This window comes from Cornus florida, unplaced genomic scaffold, assembly GCF_030987335.1.
Source record: "Cornus florida cultivar Cherokee Brave unplaced genomic scaffold, ASM3098733v1 CherokeeBrave_3.0.0_Hap2_Chr06, whole genome shotgun sequence".
In the NCBI taxonomy this organism is placed as follows: domain Eukaryota; kingdom Viridiplantae; phylum Streptophyta; class Magnoliopsida; order Cornales; family Cornaceae; genus Cornus; species Cornus florida.
In genome coordinates this window covers 38151106-38174999 of record NW_026775576.1, presented here as the reverse complement: position 1 = coordinate 38174999, position 23894 = coordinate 38151106, and positions in this window count along the sequence as shown.

Here is a 23894-nt window from a genome sequence, read left to right as displayed (position 1 = left end):
TCCTATAATACAACTTATAGCAGGTTTTTCAAAGATCTCATAGAATGATGGCTTCTACACACTCACTCTTTAGAATGCTTCAAGCCAAGTTATTTAACTTTAATCTTGCAATTCACAAAAATATAAATTTTTTATGCAATTTCCAACATTACAAATTGCCTGTTCAGAGCCCTAACAAATAAAGGGTTTTGAAACCCAACAACTAAAGCTTCAAAAACCCATTTTCAAGATAACATATCAACATATATAGATTTACTCTTATCAACCAGACATGCACTGATTAGATCTCCCTTTAAAATCTAAAATTTTCAATCTGGCATACTGAGAGAACCCACATAAAGAACCACTACCTATAAACCCATAAGTAAAATAATTACAATCTTACTGGATAAAACCAAATCAGTTTTACTACACTTCTGAATTATCCTAACGATTAAAAGAGTTGCAACATTCCTGTATGACTTTGTAAATTTAACCACCAAGTAATGAATAGGGTAAATTACATGGACCTCCCCTATGGTTTGCTATAATTACAGGAACTTCCCTGTGGTTTGGAAATTTACTTGGACCTCCCCTAATAATGAAACTATCATACACGGACCTCCCTTCCTAGTGACGAACTGTCGAATGCACCAACAGATGTATCTAATTTACTGAAATGCCCTCACATTACATAATAACTGAAATCCCCAATTACGTGGCCCAGTACAATTTCAACAAGTGTAAAAAATAGAACATAAAATTAAGTTGGGTATTACCCATCTATTTGCGGGTTTAACCCATCTTTCTGGGTTTTCTCTTTCCCCTCGCTTTCTCTCTCTACTTCTCCCCTCTTCCTCTCTCTAAAACTCTCTTTCTAGACTCCTCATCTTCCCCAATCATACTCACCGGCGACACCATCCACGGTTTCCTTATCTTCCCTGATCAAAGCTCTCTCTCAATATCTCTGATACCGAACTCCAATCGTTCGCCCACCACTTTTTTTTTCTATTTCTGGGCCTTGCTCTCTCTCTGCGTTCTCTTTCTCTCTATTCTCACGGGCGGTACCATAGATGAGTAAAGCAAGAAATATTGGGTCTGCAAGTATGGGGTCTTCTTCCACTATTTTGCCACCATTGTTGATGCCTCGCAAATTTTAGGTCTGCATATATGGGTTCTCTTCCACAGTTTTTCCACCATCATTGTAATGTCCCTGATTTTTCTGGGTTTTTTTAATTTTTAATTTTATTTATTTTTTGTGCCTCGTTTTGCATGCCACTCAGGTCCCAAGGGTCATTTAGGTCATTTTCTTGAGCCAATAGATTTAGAAGTGTAGTTTAGTTATTTTAAGTCATTTAGAAGTGATGGGATTAATTTTAGAATTTTTCGGAAGTTGGGATGATTTCCTGGCTTGAGAACTTCTCTAGGTTTTGCCATTTGCATTGAGGGGCATTGTGGTCATTTCACACACTTATACACATATATATAAGTAGACATTGAGGAGATATTTTAGGGACTTGGATGGCATTGCAAAGGAATAGCGAGGGCATGTTAGTAACTCTACCAAAGTTAATAACCTACCTAATGTTGACAAGTGGCAAGGCTAGGACCACATTTTTCTTTGCAAGACAAAGCCAACCCTTATCTTCCTCTCCATTTCAGCACTTTCCTCTCTCTTTAACATTTCTCTTTCTCTCTCTATATCTATACACACATAAATGTCTTCCATGTTCCAAGCTCATTTTTTAGGGGCTTGGGGTGAGATTTGTGAGAGAGGCGAGAAGGAGAAGTTAGAGAGCATAGCAAGGGATTCCATTTGACACCATTGATGTTAGGGTTTGGAGGATTTCAAAAATTAGGGCTTGGCTATGGACATGTTTGGCTAGCACACTTGAGGTAAGTCAAAACTTTGTCTTTCATTGAGTATCTATCCTTGATTTCCTTGAAATTCTCTAAAAATGTGAAATTATGAATTAAAATGACTGTGTATTGGTGTGAAGAAGGCATGCTAGTAAATAATGTGTAGTTGTGTTCCTTTTGATGTTAATGACATGTATGATATTGCTCTAGAGAAGATTTACTCACTTATGTGTTCAAAGCATGCTTATGTGAGGGAAATGTGTTATTTTAAGGTGATTTCAAGTGCTTGCATGATTGTATTACTTTGGTTTATATGAACAACATTCTTGTGGCTAAATGCTAGAAAGATGTCATGTCTTGATTTTATTGTAGAGAATGCCATGTATATGCTATTGTTACCAATTTGATGAAATTGAAGCCATATTAATGAGATTGTTGCATCTGCATGACATGGCAGGAAAAGGGTATAAGAAAGGGAAAGAACTGAAAATTTTATAAAGTAAACCGAATTTCGCGAATCCGGTGCTAATTCGACCTAAAGGGAGCGCAGTCCGGTATAGGACGTGTAATATTGATACAAGACCCCAAATGGTTGCCGGACTTGGAACCAAGGAGAGTAATCAATCTTGCCTCGGTAAAGTCGGTTAGCAATTTTCAGTGTGAGTTGGGGTCGGTAGGGACCAAGGTTGGGGAAATATGGGGCGTTGGTTGATCGTGGCATGCATACTTAAGTTGAAATACCTAAATATTATTGTTGAGATTGAATTGTGAATTAAAGGCTATGAAATCCCCAAGTATGATCCCGGTCTCCTTTTATCCCGTTGTGTACTATGTGTCTTAAGAGAGTCCAAAGTTGACGCCTTAGGCGACTTTTACTTATCAAGCCTCCGTGCTCACCCCTTCCATTAATATTTATCAGGTCATGACGGAGCTGTAGTTAATGATGGACCCTCACAATCATAGTTAGGGTTGATGATAACATCTTTGATAATTTTGTAACAAATGCTTTGTTGATGTAATTTTTTTTTTCTTTCTTGTAAAGCATTGTAAATTTGACCATAAGGGTCTATGATTGTAACTTTTAGTTAATTAGACCATTTTTAATGTATATTAAAGTGTAAGGAAACAATGTTATGAATTTGAATACTAAGAAAACATATTTGATTTTAGAAATGTTATATTGATGTTTTAAGGTTGATGTATAGATTTCATTCATCCATTTGCTCATGTGTATAACTATATTTCAAAACAATTTCAATCCATGAGAATGCATCCAAGTGCCCAAGCAACTTGTTTGACCCATACCATAGTTTTGTATGAGCATTTAGCCATTTTTCAAGCTAGTGCTTTGCCAAGGACTATCTATTGCAGGGTGGTTAATGCTCGAGCACAAGGGGTTTATGCTCGAGTATAGGATCCAAAGCTCGAAAATAAATGTTTGTGCTCGAGCTTTGGGGTGGTTTTGGTGAGATCCTAAGATTAACTCTTGGGACTTTTCATTTCTATTCCCAGAGCTCGAGCACAAATATTTGTGCTTGAGCACAACGTTGAGCTCGAGCATAAATGGGTTGTGCTCTAGCACAGAGGGGTTTGATCCTATACTTTTGATAATCCAGACATCAAACGCCCATAACTTCTACATTTTGAACTCGAATAGGGTCATTCTTAAGTCTAACTTGAATGTTTTTGAGCCATATTTCTAATGGTATCGATTACATTCCATAATTTTGACATTAAAGGATCATTTTACCCTTGTCAACCCTAGGGACCTAGGGTGAACCCGAGGTCGAGGTTATTATTATTTTATCATCCAATTTGGTTAAAAATGATTGGTATGCCATCATTATGACTCCTAGGAGCATCTCCAATGCCCTTTCAAACTCAAAATATAGCAAGTGGATAAAAATAAGGCACTCCAATGGCCTCTCAAAAGACCTCTCATATTTTGAGATTGTCAAAATATTGCCAAATATAACAGTTCTCAAATGGCCTCTCAAACTCAAAATATAGCAAGTGGATGAAATAAGGCACTCCAATGGGCTCTCAAAATACGGAATGGTTGTTATGTCAAAAAATAGCATTTTGGATGAAATGCACCATTGGAGCATAATTGCTAAAATATAGTATTTTGACATTGTAGCTCCTCTCAAAATACAGCTTTGGCATGGAAATATAGCATTTTACATTAGAGATGCTCTAACGTATAATAAGCTACATAATGCTTATTCTACCCTTATGTGTTCCCGGGTCAGGTTGGGACCCGGTTAGCGATCCGGACCCCTGAGTTTGGGTCGTTACAGTCATCGACCATGATGAAGCAAATTGATGATGGTTATCTCGGATATGTGTTGGTTTCCTCCTTGATAGAATCCGATTCACAGATCTTCTCTTCCTTGGCAATGGGTTTCGGCTTTTTAGCCTCAACAACTTTTAACGGCGAACAGTGGCGAGGCTATGAATGGATGATCTGGCATTGATAATAATTGAATTAGCGAGCAAATAGAGGAATTCATCAAAAAGCCATACATAAATCATAATAGTTACCCCAGATCCACTTCCATGGATGAGAGCTTGGTGCCAAATCAAGCTCTTTGTAGCTATTTTTGGCCACGTGTATTGCTCGCTAGACTGGAATGAAGCTCGCCGGAGTTGGGGTTGTATTTCACTGGGAACCATGGTTGAATGAAAGTCATCGAGGGTGAAGTCCTTTGGTACTTCTAGAACTCAAGTTGGTGAAGTGGTTTTCAATACATCTTTAACGGGGTGAGGTGATTTTAATTAGTTTCTTTCAGATGTGTAATTTGTGAACTTAAATTATTCTCTTCATATATATCATAATGTTGTGTTCTATTCTTTATGTAACGCCAAAAAAAGGGCAGAGCTGGGATATTGTCATTCTCATTGTTTGAGTGTTTGGTGCTCTGCTTATTTCATTTTGTATACTTTAGATTCTAAATTGTCCATTTAATATTCTTCCATTACTTGCAGTGTTAACTGGAATCTTTAGACAATCTTCACATATTTTGTTCATTAATATGTTCTGAATTTGTTATGAGTAGTCTTCCATGGCTATGTTTTGATCTGAAATAAGTTATGGTACCATTTATGAGATTTTTTTTCGAGTCACTGTGGCTTTTCAGTTTGAATTGTCTCCATGGCCTTGAAGATTTGTGCTCAGTTGAGTCTTCAAGATGATTTAGTAAGTTTTTTTTGCTTGGGTTTATGCTGAAGCTCACTGCTTTGGGGTCTCTTGAGCAGGTTTGTGTAAATATTGGTAGGGATGAGGTATTTTGGTAATTCTCTTGTTTTTTAAGGGTTTAAAATGTCTTTGATTGCCACAAAGGGTAATATAGGAATTTTAATTTATTTAATATATGACATCAGTAGAATCTATCTTGACCCACGTTGACTTTAATGTAAGGGAGATCCGCGTAGGATAGTTTCATTTTTAGGGGAGGTCCGAGTAAATTCCCAAACTACAAGGGAGGTTCTTGTAATTATGGGAAACCATAGGGGAGGTCCGTGTAATTTACCCTATTGAATATTATGATGGCTCATATGGAAAGCAACATACTAGAACCTTAAAAAGATTTTACTCCAACTAATCTGCATTTTGCAATACACTACATCTCATATGATACCCTATTTAGCAAGAAAATTCTTATTACTTCATTTTACTAAATTAAGATAATTTGAAGTTATACTTACATAAGCAGAAGGCCAAGAAACACTAGCTCCAGTTGTATCTCCAATAGTTTTGAAACGTGTAGAAGCTACAAGTTATAATTTTTCTCACATGATTAGAACGGTAACACTTACTTCCCAATTATCATGTCCCAATTCAATGCCCCTTACTTTTGAACGTGGGTCTTTACTAAAAAAAATTTCTTGAGCTACTGTGACATCGGGCTTTTTGAGACTTAACAAATAAACTTCACTCATGCCCTACAAAAATAAAACAAATATTTAAGTTAGTGACAATAATTAAAGATAAATACAATACATGTCACATTAGCTATATGATTAAATCAAACTATAATATATCAGATCATTTGAAGCTGAGAAACAATTTAGTCCAAAAATTATTTCAGTAAAGGTTGAAGCTAAGAACAATTGCAAGGTCTAGTTAAAGGCTCCCAAAATGCTATATGTTGACTCAAAGGTTTTAAACCAAAGGTAATCTAGTAATTTTGATGATTATAAACCATTAATGATGTTTAAGGTCTAATGTTTACATTAAGTGTGACAGATAGTTCATATTCCAAGATTGACCTCAATAAAACAAAGAAAATCAAATGGTGAAACCATAGGCATAAAGTTGATCTAAGAAGACTGTTAGAATTTGTGTCTCAAATTCCTATTCTAATTACGTTTCTGTTTTAAAGTTCTATTTGGTAAGTCTTGGCCTTTAAGAAATTGTAATTCTTGTCTAACAAGAAATTGGGTTTGAAACTCTATAAATAGATAAAAAGGCTTTAGGTTGAGACTTATGAGAATAAGAGAGATGTAATCTCATGAGAGAGTTGATGGGTAGAGGTAGTTTATGGGTTGATAAAGTAGGAAAAATACCGGTGACACTGATAGCGAGGGATTAGGCTCGTGAAGTGGTACATGGTAAAAAGGCATGTATATGGTGTTGTTACTCTATTGTTATAATATCTCTACGAATCATAATGGAATCTCTTCTCATCCATGAACGTAGGCCGGTTTTGGCTGAACCATGTATATCTTGTGTTTGTGTGTGATTGCTTTATTGGCTTTCATTAGATCTTTGTGTTCCGCTCGCTTTCGCTACCCCAACAAAGACCAAAAGTCAAAGCAAGAAGCATTAAAAGAATAACATATTCAGCCCAAGGTTTACAAAAAAAAATTATGTTTAGTGCACGAATTACAGAAGTCTACAAAAATTACATTTGTCAACCATAACTACACATGTGAGGGTCCTTCGTTAACCATGTCCTTATCGTGACCTAAAAAATTTTAAAGGAATGGGTGAGCATGGAAGCTCAGTAAAAGTTGCCTAAGGCGTCAACTTTGAACTCCCTTGAGCCACATAACACACGAAGGGATGAAAAGAAACCGGGATCATACTTGGGGTTTTCTTAGCATTTGATTCACAAATCAATCTCAACCATAATATTTAGGCATTTCAATACAAGTATACATAAAATGCAATATTTTCCCAACCTTGGTCTTAACTGAATCCTAACTTGGCCTCTACCGACCCCCATAAACTTGGTCTCTACCAACCCTAAACTCACATTTTGAAACTGCTAACTGACTTTACCTAGGCGAGATTGATTATTATCCTTAGTTCTAAATTCAGCAACCATTTGGGACATAGTTACAACTTTTTCATGTCTTACACCGGACCATGCTCCCTCTTGGTTAAGTTAACACCAGACTCGCAAAATTTAATTCTTTTTATAAAAAAATTATTTCAACCCCTTTCTCATTCTCATTCCCACCATGTCATGTTATGCTCTATCAACTTAACTTCAAACTCATCTATGCAACAATGGTGGCATAAACATGGCATATTCAATACAATGAATATAAGAATGACATTTGCTATAATTTGATTAAAAACAAGACTTTCTCTATCAATTAATTACAGCATGACATCCTTCCACAAAATGAATACAAGTATTGCATTTCTCTATCATTTAATCACAAACATGTTCTTCAATTAAATCAATTGCAACACAATCATGCTAGCACTTAGTTTAAACATAGAATAATACACTTATTTCACATAAGCATGCCTTAGACACTTAAACACATCATTAGCAATCATATAGCAACAATCTCATAATATAGCTTTCAACTTGGAATTTATGGAAGAATAAAGTAGAAATTCTCAATAAAAGGCAAAGTTCAATTGAAGATACCAAAAATAACCTGGGCAGGATATGACCCATATTACTCAAGACTAGATCTAAAAAGAGCACTGGGCCAGTCGAGTAAACATACATCGGGCCCAATATTCGTGAAGACAATCCAGAAGCCTGGCCATAGAGAAAAGGAAATGGGCCGATACTGAAGGTGAGCCCAAAAGATCGGCCCAATGTAGAGAGCTAAAGAAGAAGCTTCTAGAACAATTGTAAATGTCTATAAATATAATGAAAAGAGAGGAAAAGGGGGATGAGATTTTTTGGAGTGTAAGAATTAATCTTTCCAAATTGAGAGTGGTGTAAATGCATCTTCTATGGCACTAGCTGTGGGAAACGAAAAAAGGATATAGTTGATCATCGAGTTCTCTACGCGTAAATTGATTAATCTTTTGGAGGATCAGGATTGATTTGTGAAGGAGAAGCTTGATTTTTTGGAATTGGATCTCGATCCAAAAGATTGTGAGTTATTTTGAGGAGATTTGATTTTGATCGACGAAGACCAGATCCGACAAGTTCATCGCAACAAAGATTTAGATGTCGCTGATAGAGATCGAAATTCAGCCAGTCGAAGGGCAAATCGAGTACGTTCACGTCATCAGAGTTCAGATCCGATCAAGAATTCCCGGTTGATAACTTTACTCTGATCAGGAACGATGATAGGAGATAAGAGTTCTTATCTGTAGGAAAATGAGTAACACTCAAACCTTGACGAATTGATGAGTATGATTGAAGCTCTAAGGAGAGAGAATGCGGAATTGAGAGCCGGAATGGAGCTTCGAGAAGTCCAGCAGTTCCACGGCAGCCTCCAATAGGAGAAAAGTTCCACAACCAAATATATCTCGTCAGGGTGAACAAGAAGGAAGCGTCCACCTGGATCTTCATCGCGAAGAGATCAGGCCAAAAGATTTACTACCAGATGTCCATCGTATTGAAGATCGAGAAGGATCTGTTCATTGGATCCACCTTGCGAACGGATTAGGCAAGAAGAAGCCATAGAGATCGATTCGCACCGCGAAAGAGCTAGGTGAGAAGAGGCAATGAAGATCGATCCGCATCACGAACGGATTAGGCAAGAAGAAGTCATGGCATTTGATCCATATCAAGAAAGGCTTAGGCGAGAGGAAGCCTTGGAGAACAGTCGTAATAAGGGTACGTTGACATGGCAAAGAAAGTTAACGGAGGAAAGGTCGTTCGATTCGATCTACCATCTATCAATGACAACGTATGACTATAGAAGTTCAGACAGGAGATCTGCTGAGCAGAGGATACTACCGAGAGAAAATGAAGCCCTCTGTTCAGTAGTTTGAACTGTCGATTCACCATTTACTGACTAGATCCTGAATGCTCCGAATCCAAGAAAGTTTTTCATGCCAGTTTTCACTCTGTTCAATGGAATGAGCGATCCGATTGAGCATGTTTACCATATTCAACTGAAGATGGCTTTGAATACAGAGAATGGTCCTTTAATGTGCAAAGTGTTCCCTACAAACCTAACTAGACCGACGCTCAATTGGCTCAAGAATTTGGCAAGAGGCTCGGTGGACAAGTTTCAAAGCCTATGCAATAGATTCATAAGCCAATACTATGGAAACAAGCATCCAGCCAAGGATATTTCAAGTTTGTTCACAATGAAACAGCTAGAAGGTGTACATCTCGAAATTTTTCTTACTAGATTTAACCTAGTAAAGAGCATGGTGATTGAGTGTCATCCGTCCACAGCAGTTCAGGTGTTCAAATTGGCTATGACCTGAGGAACACCGTTCCACACCAATCTAGCGGTGAATACGCCGAGGACCATGGATGAGCTGAATGAGAGAGCTGATGGCTTTGTGCGCTTGGAAGAAGAGGAAGTTGCCAACGCAAGGAAGACATCCATGGTCACGATGAAGGAGAAGACCAAAACAAAGATCAGACAAAAACAAGTTCCTCCACATCATCAGACCTCCTAGAAAGCAAAAACGAGGCCTAAAGAGGAAGAATCGATCACTCCACTCAAAGTCGCCCTGGCTAGGTTATTTCAAGAAAATAAAGATAAGTTTCGCCCTCCCCTACCAATCAGACAACCGCTCGAATAAATAGATCAATCTAAACATTGTGCCTTCCATAGTGACTTTGGCCATCTGACTAATGAATGCATGAACTTAAAAAGGCAAGTGGAGATGCTGATAGCAAAAATAGAGTTTGCTGGATACATTCAAGGATTGATAGTAGAGCAGAACCGACCGGCTGAGCAAGTGAAAAGAAATCAGAAACCGAACTACCAAAATGCTCAGCCTGTTCAGATAATAAATGCAATTCATGGTCAACCAGAACCGACCGAAGAGTCAGAAAAACTGCTCCGAACGCGTCTTCGTCAAGTGCAAATGAAAAGAAGGATTGGCAGTGTAAATGCTCTACACCATCAGAACAACTCAGTTCAGATAAAGTTTGATAGAATAGATCTGTTACGAGTTCAGATCCCTCATGAAGAACCCCTGGTCGTTAGCTTGACAGTGGCAGAATGCTTGGTCAGAAGGGTTTTAATTGAGCAAGGGAGCAGCACGAATGTCATGCCAAGAGTGACATTTAACCGACTTGAGATCAAGCCAGAAAAACTCAAACCCACTGGAATCCACTATTGGGATTCGATGGGAAACGAGTGGAGCCTATCGGTATGGTTGAGTTACTGGTACGAGCTGCTGAAAGAGAATTGATTGAAAGCTTTGTGGTCGTCGAAATCTATCCATCTTATAATCTCTTGATGGGAAGAGGGTGGATTCATAGGGTCCAGGGTATCCCATCGACTTTGCATCAGATGATGAGATGTTTGAGCCCAGATGGGAGCAAGGTGATTGATATCCATAGGACCAGGTTGCATCTAAGGAATGCTACTCTGTAACTCTAAAAGCTGCTGGGAAAGGAAAAGCTCCTGTCCGACCAGATAGCCCAAGATAGTAATTACAGGGTCCTCCACCCAAAGAGATTGGGGAAGAGGAGGAGCCTTCTGTTCTTACCGAATAACCCCTCATTAATGTAAAGATTGACCCTCTGAGGCCAGACAGAACTGTAAGAGTAGGGTCAGGGTTTGTAAATAAGGAGAAACAACAGTTAGTTGATTTCCTGTTTCAGAACGCGGATGTTTTTGCCTGGAGCCATTCAGATATGCCGGGAATTAATCCTTCTGTATCTTGCCATTCCCTCAATGTGGATCTGAACATCAAACTTGTAAGACAAAAGCAGAGGAGGTTTGCCCCAGAATGCAATTAAATCATAGCTGATGAAATTGACAGGCTGCTGGAGGTAGGGTTCATCCGAGAGGTTCACTACCCATTGTAGCTCTCAAATGTGGTTGTAGTGCAGAAGAAGAATGGGAAATGGAGATTATGTACAGACTTTATGAACCTGAACAAATCTTGTCCAAAGGATAGTTTTCCATTGCCGAAGATTGATTAGATGGTAGATGCTACTATTGGATATGAACAGCTAACCTTTCTGGATGCTTACTCAGGCTATAATCAAATCCCTATGGATCTGAACGATGAAGAAAAAACTTCTTTTGTCACCGAGCGGGGGATCTATTGCTATAAGGTCATGCCGTTCGGCCTGAAAAATGCTAGAGCCACTTACCAAAAGCTGGTTAGTAGGATTTTCAAAAGCCAAATAGGTAAAACTGTAGAGGCCTATATTGATGACATGGTGGTGAAGAGTAAAAAGAAGGATTATCATTTGCAACACTTGTGAGATGTGTTCGAGGTGTTGAGAAAGTACGGTATGAAGCTTAACCCAACTAAGTGCTCGCTCGGGGCGGGTTCTGGGCAGTTCCTGGGACACGTGGTCAATAACAGGGGAGTTGAAGTTAGCCCAGCCCAAGCAGAAGCCTTGATAAAAAATGCTGAACCAAGAACAGTTAAGGAGGTGCAAGCACTCACCAGACGGATAACAGCACTGAGTCAATTCATTTCAAAGCTATCAGATCATTGCAAGCCGTTCTTCGATATAATAAGAGGCCACGGAAGACAATCCTAGGGGGATGAACAATGAGAGGTGCTAACCAAGTTGAAAGAGTATATGCGGAACCCTCCGATTTTATCTGCCTCAAAACTAGGTGAAAAGCTTTTCATGTATCTTGGTGTGTCCAGCATTGCAACAAGTGCCGTTCTGGTGCGATGTGAAGAAGGTGAGCAATTCCTAGTATTTTATGTTAGCAAAACAATGGTTGAACTAGAAAGAAGGTATTCAAAGGCCGAACGAGTGATCCTATCATTGGTGACTGCAAAGAGGAAACTCAGGCATTATTTTGAATCCCATCTTATTGTCATTCTGACTACTTTTCCTATAAGGGTGATCCTACGTAAGCCAGATCTGTCAGGAAAAATGACAAAGTGGGCCATAGAGTTGAGCTCATTTGATATAACGTATGAACCATGAACGGCCATAAAAGGACAAGTGGTGGCTGATTTCCTGCTGGAATATGATATTGAAGACATGGAAGAGAATCTTGGGAGCTCTTCATGGAAGCTTTTCATTGATGGCTCTTCAAACCAAAAGGGGGCAGGAATTGGGATCAAACTACAAACGCCAGAAGGTACCATGCTGAGTCAAACGATCAAACTTAAGTTCAGAGTAACCAATAATGAAGCAGAATATAAGGTATTGCTGGCAGGACTAAAGTTGGCCAAATAACTGAAGGTTAAAAGTTTAGTTGTTTTTAGTGATTCACAGTTGATCATTCGGCAGGCGACTAGGGAATATGGTACCAAAGATGAAACAATGGAGACATACCGTTCGGCCGTTATACGTGAAGCAAAGAACTTTGATCAAGTCAAGTTCATCCAATTGCCAAGGGAATATAATGAGGATGCCGATCGATTAGCCTGTAGTGCGTCAAGTTCTAGAGAAACATTGGCAAGGGTGATTCCAGTTGATGTGTTACGTCAACCATCTATCTTTGAGGAACCATTCGGCTTAGATCCTCAGCAATTATATGTCATACCATATGAGCCGAGTTGGATTGATCCAATCATGACTTTCATACGAGACGGTGTGTTGACCGAACGAAAAGATGAGGTGAGGAAAATTAAATTAAATGCTGCAAAGTATGCCATTGTGCATAACCAGTTATATAGAAGGTCTTTCTCGGGACCGTACTTAAAATGTGTCACGCCCTCAGAGGCTGGGCATATCCTGCGAATGATCCATGAGGGTGTATGTGGTAATCACTCAGAAGGGAGATCTTTGGCGCACAAAGCGATGACGCAAGGGTATTTTTGGCCGAACATATCGTGTGATGCGGTAGAATTTTCTAGAAGATGCGATAAGTGCCAAAGGTTCGGACCACTGATCCACCAACCACCTAAAGACTTGCACGTAATGGCCAAACCATGGCCTTTCGTGCAATGGGGGATGGATGTGGTTTGCCCACTGCCGACTGCGAGATCACAGAACAAATATGTTCTACTTAAAACATATTATTTTACTAAATGGGTAGAGATAAAACCAAATCCCAGTGTAACCCAAACTCAAGGAAATCGCTTTATTTGGAGTAATATCATTTATCGCTTTGGTGTGCTGAGGTCGATCATTTTGGACAATGGGACAAATCTTGATAGTAAGCAAGTAAGGGAGTTACTAGAGGAGTATGGAATCAATCAAAAGTTGGCAGCGATTAGCCATCCACAGGTAAACGGTCAAGCTGAAATTACCAACAGAATAATTTTTGCCTGTATTAAGAAGAAGCTTAAGGATGAAAATGGTAAATGGTTAGACGAGCTTCCGAACGTCTTGTGGGCTTATAAAACAACCCCTAGACGGCCAACTAAAGAAAGCCCGTTCGTTATGGCATACGGCACCGAGGCAGTAATACCGGTTGAGCACTTAGTTCTAACTATTTGAAGTTTAGCATGGAATCAAGAGCAGAACGACAGTATGTTAAATTTTAACCTTAATTTGCTGGAAAAAAAAAAAAAAAAAAAAAAAAAAAAAAAAAAAAGATACAGCAGCAATAAGACTCGCGTCTTATCAGCAAACACTTATGAATAGTCACAATAAAAAGGTAAAGTACGGAGAATTTACACCTGGTGATTTGGTTCTGAAGAAGAAGGTGGGGATTGTCAAAAAGATGATGTAGCCCTGGGAAGGTCCATACAGAGTTGCAGAGGCCATAGGAAAGGAGGCATACAATCTAGAGACTATGGCAGGAAGATTGGACAATAAACCATGGAACGCCACGTCCTTAAAAAGGTACTACCAGTAAGGGTTAAGTCTCATTCTGAATGATGTTCATTTAAAATTGTGTTCTTATAAATGTATAGATTCGTCGAGATTTATAAAAAGAGTTCAGTGGCAAGTGGCATTCAAGCCGAGCGCCAACCACTTAGACAAGTAAGAGGTAAATGGCACTATGAGCCGAACGCCAAAAACTTGCACCAAAATAAAAAAAGTTCAGTGGCAAGTGGCATTCTAGTCGAGCGCCAACCACTTAGACAAGTAAGTGGCAAATGGCACTATGAGCTGATAAACGCCGAATATTGCATATTCAAACGCCCTTAATTGCATTAGTTAAGTCCATTATTTGATCATTTTATATAGATTATCTTCAGTTTCGTGTTTTTGTGTATTTTCAAGTTTGTTTCCAAAAAGAGTAAAATGGAAGTCTTAAAGGCTTTTTGAAGATCAAGTCATTCTAGGCCTTAGCAGCATATAATTTCCAAGAGGAATTGGCCCAATTTTGCTCATGGATACTCTCTACAAAGCAAAAGGGCAGAGGATGGACTCAATGACCCAAAACCAATATCAAGGTAAAAGATGATCAAAAACTTGAAGAATTGAAAGAAGTTCAAGGCATAAGAAAAGAAGAATTCTAAAGCATAAACGAGTGCTCGTCCCTCATACGAGAGCTCCAACTCGAGGCAGAGAACCAAGCGCTTGTCCATTAGAACCGATCGCTTGTCCAGAATGGAACGCTTGTCCATTAGAACCGAACGCTCATCCAGAACGGAACGCTAGTCCAATCAGAACTGAACACTTGTCCAGAACGGAACACTCATGCAGCAAAGAAAGCCGAGACCCTGTCCAAAGGCAACCAAGTGCTCGTTCCTCAGAACCGAGTGCGTTCATCAGAACCGAGCGCTTGTCCAAGACGGAACGCTCGTCCATCAGAACCGAGCACTTGTCCAAAATGGAATGCTCGTCCAACAAAAAAAGTTGAGCGTGATAAGCGCCGAATATTGCATATTCAAGCACCCTAAATTGCATTAGTTAAGTCCATTATTTGATTTTATTATGTAGATTATCTTCATTTGTGCATTTTTGTTTATTTTCAGGTTCATTGGCTTAAAAGAAGCAAGAATGATGTTTTGTTGAAATTTTGAATGCAAAGGCACAATGCTGAAGCTTGGCAGCAGTGGAACCTAACTTTTGTCGCCATTTTCGACCTCACAAACTCAAGAACTGGACTTCCATCATAACATGAAAGATTTAGATCTATGAATTAGCTTTCTAAATCTTCAAACGGTTTGTCATTCGGAGCTCAGAGCAGAGAGTTATGGCCTTGTTACCAGAGGTGCGCAGAACTGCCTGGCAGCAATGAAATTATGCCTTGATCTTCATTTTCGACCAACCATACTTGAGAATTGGATCTCCACCAAAACATGAAGTATTTAAATCTCTGAATTAGCTCTCCAAATCTTCAAACGGTTCATCATTCGGAGTTCGGAGCACAAAGTTATGGCCATTTCGTCAAAGTAGGTCTGGGCGGAGCAAGTGAAGCATGGAGCTTTTTACACTATATTCGAGTGCTCGAGGCCTTGCTTCGAGTGCTCGAATTTTGGGCAGATTGTTGTTCGGGAATAGCCCATTTCAGCCACTTGCACTCTACATTTACCAACTTTGGATTTCCCTATTGATGAGGTGGTTGAGGATGTCTTTTGGGGGAGAGAGAGAGGCCTTATCTATAAAAGAGAAGAGAGGGAGGCCACACATATCATTAACCTTCATATTCTAGCAAGATAGAGGAGAGAGAAGAGAGCAAGAAAGGTGTGTTCTTGAAGCAAAGGAAGGAGCACGAAAATGGAGTCTTTCTTCAAGCTTCCTCCTTCCTCTAGTGCATCAATGGGTAACTAAACTCTATCTAGGGAGGTGATGAAGCCTCCCCTTGTTGTTCATGTTCTAGATTAGGTTCTATTTTGGGGATTTTAATGTATAGATTTTGGTCTTTTCATAGTTTAGAGCATATTACTTCTTGTAATGAACTCTATTATGTTTAAATAATTGATGTAAGTTATTTAGCTTGACTTGATGATTCTTACATTAATCTTATTGCTTGTATTCTCATGGTGACAATGGGGAGAAAACTATGAAATGTTTTCAAGGCATGTTGATAGAAAAATGGATAGTCCATTGCTTAGGAACTTCCTTTGATGGGTTATGCTAGTTTCCTACTTCATGTGCTTTGTCATTTGCTTGAATGCTTGATGGTCTTTAGCTTAAGATAATATATTTGACTCTACATCCTAGTTTAGGTAGTTCAATGTGTTAGCTTTTGAAGGATCATTCTTGTGCCAATTTAATGGATCTCTTAACAAATATATGGTAACTAAGTGTTGTCATATATTTCTTGACCATTGCATATATTGTCCATCGCTAATTTAGACTTAATCTAGCATGTACTTAGGGTGTAGTGTGAATTCATCTCCTTAGTCTTCTCTACCTAGATCTCTCTTTCTAAATTTCTTACAATTTTATTGTTTTATGCATTTTAATTTCTTAGTTTAGTGACAAACCAAACAAACATTCTATACCCCTTCATCATCCTAAGAATGACTCTAGACGCTTAGGTTGCCATAGACTAGCGCAGTCCGAGTGGTTCGACTTACCCGACCAATAGCCCTATTTTACAATGATTCGTGCTATTGCGAAGGTTGATGTTTAGTTGATCAACCGATCAATTTTTGGCGCCGTTACCGAGGACTGCAAACGGTTTAGCGGCCAAAGTTCTAGGGTTAATTTTAGTTTGATTGTGAATATTGTGTCTTGTGAATACTCCTTGTGTATTTTTTATCATCTTCGTGTTTGTGAGATTCTAGGGACTCGAAACTCGCCGTGGGAACGCTCGTAAATTGTAAGTCTAGAGGCCCCCAGGTAAGTCTCATGACTTCTAGTTTCGCATTGTGAATATTGTGTATGTGTTTAATTTAGCTTGTGAAGCCCTTTTCGAGGCTATTTTTGTTTTACTATATTGCAAAGCATCGGTCCTTGTCGTGGCCATTTATTTCCTATCTTGTTGATAATTGAGGAGAAAGAGGTCATTGTATGTGGAGTTGATAATAAAGAATTGTTGTGTTGATTATGTTGTGTGTTGTTGATGTTTAAGTCCTAGATGGAGGGTAGTTATCTTCCAACTCAATTTTATACACCACATGAGTTTTGTGCCTTTTGCTCTAGTCATACACATCATACAAGAGAATGTCTTCCAACGAGACAATTCTCGGACTTTTATCTAGAGCAACCAAATGAAAATTTCTTTGAACCGGGTAGTGATCCATACTTCAATGGTTACAACTCGGGTTGGGGAGACCAACAAAACTTCTTGTGGCATGACATAGGAAATTCAACCCCACAATCTCATATGCAACCTTTTCAACCGTCTCCATTGGATGAGTTAATTGTTGCTAACAACCAAATGATGGAGTCTATGCACACGCAAATGATGGAGTCCAACAAGCAAATGTTGGATGACATTGTTAGCATGCAATCCACCACTCATTCTCATTCCCAATTTAGAGTTGATTTAGATGACCAAATAGCCCAAATTCAACAAATGGTTGATGCTCTAAATCATGGAAATGAAGAAGAATTTTCCATTGAACTTGTGGCCAATCCAAAAGAAAATTCTATGAATGATGAGATTACTCCTAGTAACTTTCATCATGAGAATGATTAAGTGGTCATCACATATGAAAATGATGAAATGGTGGTTGAAAATCAAATTGTTGCCATTCATAAAATGGAAGAATTTGTGGTTAAAAATGAGGAAAAAGATGATGAGATTGCATCCTTTAAAACTCCAGAACAACCCCTAAATAATCCTTTGCTTGATGCACCTCCTTCAATGGAGGATCCTCTAAAAGCTTGTTTGGCTCATTTCAATTGTGAGGATTTTAATGTTGACAATTCCATTTCGGAGGTGAATTCTTTGCTTAATATTCATCCACCTATTCATTCTCTTCCTTGGTCAACATCAAATGTATCTCTTTCTTGGGAGCTTGCATCTCATCTCATTCCCTCACTTGAGTTGTCTCAAGTTGTTGAGCCAAAACCGCCGGATAAGTGTGAGGAGGATGTTGAAATTTTGAATGATAAGTTGTCGAGCATTCCCGTGCTCAATATGACCCTTCAAAAGCCTTTGCTAGGTGCACCCTCACCTAATCCATCTTCCTATAATCCAAATCAACCCCATAGTCCAAAGTTCTTCATTGAGGATGAAGAGTGGGTTGAGGTCTTTCCGTTACCTCTTTTCCACTTTTGTCTTCAAGCTCTTCCTCCTCCGCTTTTAAAAGAATTATCCTATTTGGGGAAACATGACTCTCTAGAGAGACATGGTATAGGGTGATAAGGACTAACCTGATCTCGGTGCGTCTAGTTATCGACGTTAACTTTAGCACCCATGGGGAGCAATTCTTTCGACTTCAATGCCTCCCTAATGTTCAATTGCCTGAGCCATGAAATTTTTTGGGAAATGGTTAAGAAATGCCAAAATTTAACTTTCTCTGGAACTATCTTAAGTTGTGTTCCACATTTTTAGACTAGCTTCTTAGACCTTCTCAACTCTAATTTTCATTCCCGGAAATTTCCATCGCTTCCTAGCAATTTCACCGGATCTTGGGAATGCATGTGCATAATGTCTCATTTGTAATACATTCTTGAAAATTTTCGCAAAATCATCCATGCATTGAAATTCTTGCACTGTTTAAAATTTTTCCATGCATTTGCAATGTTTGAAAATTTTTCAAAATTCCCCATGCATTGTCCCATGCAAAATTTCAATTTCTTTCCATGCATGCAAAGCTTCAAAAATCCATCCATGCATTAGATTGGAATAATGTGCAAAGTTTTAAAATTTTTCATGCATGGCTTGAATTGAAGCTGCTGCTTGCAATGATTTTTCAATGCATGGGAATGACATGAAAAATTTTCGATGCATGGAATGGCATGCAAAGTTTTCAAATATTTTTCCAACTGCCATGCAAAGCTTTAAAAATCTTTCCATGCATGGGAATGGCATTCCAAGTTTAAAAATTTTCCATCCATGCATTGGAATGGAATGAATTTGCAAAGTTCAAAATTCATCCATACATTGGAAATGTGTTACATTTTGAAAAATTTTCCAATTATATCCATGCATTAGCAAGATGTTGCAAAGTTTGACACATTTGTTTCAACAATTGCATCCATTCAAAATGCTCACTGGGCCAAGATTCTAGTGCTCGAATGATCTAACCAAAATTCCATGAGCCTACTGCCAAAAATTGGAGCAATCCAACTCTCATTTGGATTGCTCCAACTTCCTCACCATCATTCCGAGGCTACTGCTTGTATTTCGAGCACTCTAATTCCATTTTAGAGTGCTCGAAATATGAACCAATCTCATCCCAAGCTCACTGCCCTCACTTCGAGCTCTCTAGCACCCATTTGGAGTGCTCTAAATTCCAGGTGCCATTTCGAATTTCCTCATCCAAATTTGGGCACCTCTCTGTTTGTTTCTCGAGCACTCGAACCATGCATTTCGAGTGCTCGAGCTTCCAATCCAAAATTTTAGCATGCTCGAAACTTCTACGAAAAAAAAAAATTTCCGAGGCCTCTGCTTGTTTTTGGAGCACTCGAAGCCAAATTTTGAGTGCTTGAAAAACCAAACCCACCCTTCTTCACCAAACAAACCTCGGCCCACCATCCACCCTCACCAACCTTAACTTTCCTCCTCTCATTTCTCTCTCTACACACTCTTCACACCTCTCGGCACATAAACCAAACATCAACCCAACTTCACTCTCCATCACCTTCAACCATCTTCTTCTTCCTCTCGGCATCCCTCCACACATATCCCATCTTTCGGCATCCCGAGCCCTCAAAGACCCTTATCAACCTCACCACCTTACCACCTTATACACCAACCTTCCCTCATCTCTCTCTAACCTACACACCTCACCTTCACAACACCTCCATGCATGCACCAACCTTCCTTCCTCTCTCTCTCTCAACCCCAGCTTGCAAACCATGCACACCAACCCATCTTTCCACTCTCAGCACCTTCACTCCCTAACCACACCACCACTCTCGGCAATGCTCATCATCAACACCATTCATCTTCCCTCACACCACCCTCCTCCAAAACCTCAACCATCCTCACCCCAACCCAACCAACTCTCGGCAACTCCTCCATCAACTATCCTCACTCCACCATCAACCCCACTTAACTAACTCCGACCAACCCACATCAACCCACAAACCTGCATGCCGAGTGCTCGAACACTCCCTAACCATCAACTTCCCCAACACAAGTCCTCTTGGTTTCAACTTCCACCACCATCAACCCTCACCCCAACCCAACCACCTCTCGGCATTCCTCTTCCATCACCATGCAACCAACTTTCTCTCTCTACCCAAACCAACCAACCTCACCACCCTCTTCACCTCTTGGCATCTCTCCAACCATCCCAACCTTCACCACTCTCAAACCGACAACAACCCACTTCCACAACCCACCTTCCCAACCCAATCAACTCCAAACCATCACCTCTTAGCAAACCCCAAACACCCACCATCCTTCTATCCTCACCACTCTCCAACACCAACGCACCACCACACCAACTCACCATCACCCCCATCAACCACCAACCAACCTCACTATCCATCATCCCCACCATCCATCCCTCACTCACTGCCACCATTTCGAGTGCTCAAAGTGAAGCTTCGAGCACTCGAAACCACCTAATCCCTGTTTTAAACCCCCACACTCCCATTTCGAGGGCTCGCCGCTGCCATCACAACACCACCCTCAACCCCTCGGCACACATACCTCCCTCCTCTCTCTCTCCATAACATCAACCCGATCAACCCACTTCCATGCAACCCACTTCCATGCCTCACCATCTTCCTCAACTCCTCACCACACATAACCCATCTCTCCACCTCACAACCATCCCAACAACCACCTCACAACCATCCCAACCAATCGGCATCCCTCACTTCACTACCCCAACTCAACCCAACCCTTCCCTCAGCCCTCCTCACCTCACCACTCTAACCAAACTACAACACCCCCCACAACCCCCCACACATCCAACCCTCATGCATGTTTTCATATAAAATAAAAAATAAAATAAAAAAAGCGAAAAAAAAAAAAGAAGAGTAAAATGGCACACTTTTGGCATTATTTTGCTATCCATTTTAAACTTGTGGCTAATGTGTGTCACTTTATGTTTTTGTATAGATTTCTATCTTTCAATAACATTCATGTTCGTATTATTTTTTCTGTTCCCGTTTTTCTTAAGAGACCTATGCTTTTACATGTATATTTTAGTTGTGTTTTGATAGGTCTTCATATCCAAGTTTGAGGGACGCGTTTGCGCATTTACATCGATGGATATTTTTGCATTCGTCACTCTACTTGGTAATATTGTTCTTTTACCTTCTTTGCTCTTATTTTGTTTCACTTGTCTTCACACATTGAGGACAATGTGACATTCAAGTTTGGGGGTGCATTAGGACATTTTTGGTTTTGCATTTTTGCTAAGCAATGATAGTATGATTTGAACTTGTCGGGGATGAAGCATATGTTTAATACCTTGTGTATAGAAGCAATTGACATTTTTGAAAATAAAGCAAAATTTGAGTTGAAATGATCATGTGGATTCAAATCAGTCTATATAAATGTCTCAATTAGATTCTCGCTGGATTTGACACTCTTTTAAGCTTCACAATGCACAGATGCACATTGGAAACTTAACTGTGAGGCATGCAACTTGATTGACCTTGACCTTGGCCTAGTTAATTTGATTTGATAAACCTGATAGATGAATATCTTTGGCATGATTTAAGTTGTCTAAAAAAAAAAAAAAAAAAAAAAAAAAAAAAAAAAAAAAAAAACTGAGAAAGAAAGAAAAAAATGACCAGTTGACGTTCGTAGCCTTTCCAACTCGAGCTATTAAGCCCTGGGAGTGTCTCTACACTTAGCACCCTAAAGCCGTCTGGTTTGGGAGTTGTTGGCCTAAAGCTTGCTACAAGGGTTGGTTAGAAAGCTTAAAGGACTTAAACATTGCACGGTCATTCAAAAAAAATTGTAATAAACATGGTTCGCTAGAGTTCGTAGCCTTTCCAACTTGAGCTATTAAGCCCTTTGGAGTGTCTCTACACTTAACACCCTAAAGCCATCTGGTTTGGGAGTTGTTGGCCTAACGCTTGCTACATAGGTTGGTTAAAAAGCTTAAGGGACTTCAGCATTGCACAACCATTCTATGTTTCGCTTATGAGTTACAATAAATTGTCAACAAGCAACAAAAGTTGTCTTGTAAATAAAATCATGCTTTAGGGACCTCATTTAAAGGGGAATTCAATGATTCGAAAACTTGTGCTTGGAAATTGGAAAAGAAAGTAAAAGCCGCATGTTGAGAATCCAATTCACTTTCACTGAAGCTAGAGTTGATTTCCATTCAAGAGATGATAATTGAGTTATTTATATAGTCTATGATGTTGATACATGCATGTTGAAATGTGTTTAGTATCAATGCTTCATATATGCAAGGTAGTCTTCCCAATGACCCCATCTCCAGCTCTTTTTCTGTTTCAAGTTATTTTTGAGCTATGTATATATCTCATTTTACCATGGATGATATTTTTGTAGTAGCATGCCCATGGTTGTCTTTTCATTAAGTTTTTCATTGTAGTTTTGCTAAGGGACTAGCAAAATGTAAGTTTGGGGGTGTGATAAGCGCCGAATATTGCATATTCAAGCGCCCTAAATTGCATTAGTTAAGTCCATTATTTGATTTTATTATGTAGATTATCTTTATTTGTGCATTTTTGTTTATTTTCAGGTTCATTGGCTTAAAAGAAGCAAGAATGATGTTTTGTTGAAATTTTGAATGCAAAGGCACAATGCTGAAGCTTGGCAGCAGTGGAACCTGACTTTTGTCACCATTTTTGACCTAGAAAACTCAAGAACTGGACTTCCATCATAACATAAAAGATTTAGAGCTCTGAATTATCTTTCTAAATCTTCAAACGGTTTGTCATTCGGAGCTTGGACCAGAGAGTTATGGCCTTATTACCAGAGGTGCGCAGAACTGCCTGGCAGCAATGAAATTCTGCCTTGATCTTCATTTTCGACCAACCATCCTTGAGAATTGGATCTCCACCAAAACATGAAGTATTTAAAGCTCTGAATTAGCTCTCCAAATATTCAAACTTTTCATCATTCGGAGTTTGGAGCCCAAAGTTATGGCCATTTCATCAAAGTAGGTCTGGGCGGAGCAAGTGAAGTATGGAGCTTTTTACACTAAATTTGAGTGCTCGAATTTTGGGCAGATTGTTGTTCGGGAATAGCCCATTTCAGCCACTTGCACTCTACATTTACCAACTTTGGATTTCCCTATTGATGAGGTGGTTGAGGATGTCTTTTGGGGGAGAGAGAGAGGCCTTATCTATAAAAGAGAAGAGAGGGAGGCCACACATATCATTAACCTTCATATTCTAGCAAGATAGAGGAGAGAGAAGAGAGCAAGAAAGGTGTGTTCTTGAAGCAAAGGAAGGAGCACGAAAATGGAGTCTTTCTTCAAGCTTCCTCCTTCCTCTAGTGCATCAATGGGTAACTAAACTCTATCTAGGGAGGTGATGAAGCCTCCCCTTGTTGTTCATATTCTAGATTAGGTTCTATTTTGGGGATTTTAATGTATAGATTTTGGTCTTTTCATAGTTTAGAGCATATTACTTCTTGTAATGAACTCTATTATGTTTAAATGATTGATGTAAGTTATTTAACTTGACTTGATGATTCTTACATTAATCTTATTGCTTGTATTCTCATTGTGACAATGGGGAGAAAACTATGAAATGTTTTCAAGGCATGTTGATAGAAAAATGGATAGTCCATTGCTTAGGAACTTCCTTTGATGGGTTATGCTAGTTTCC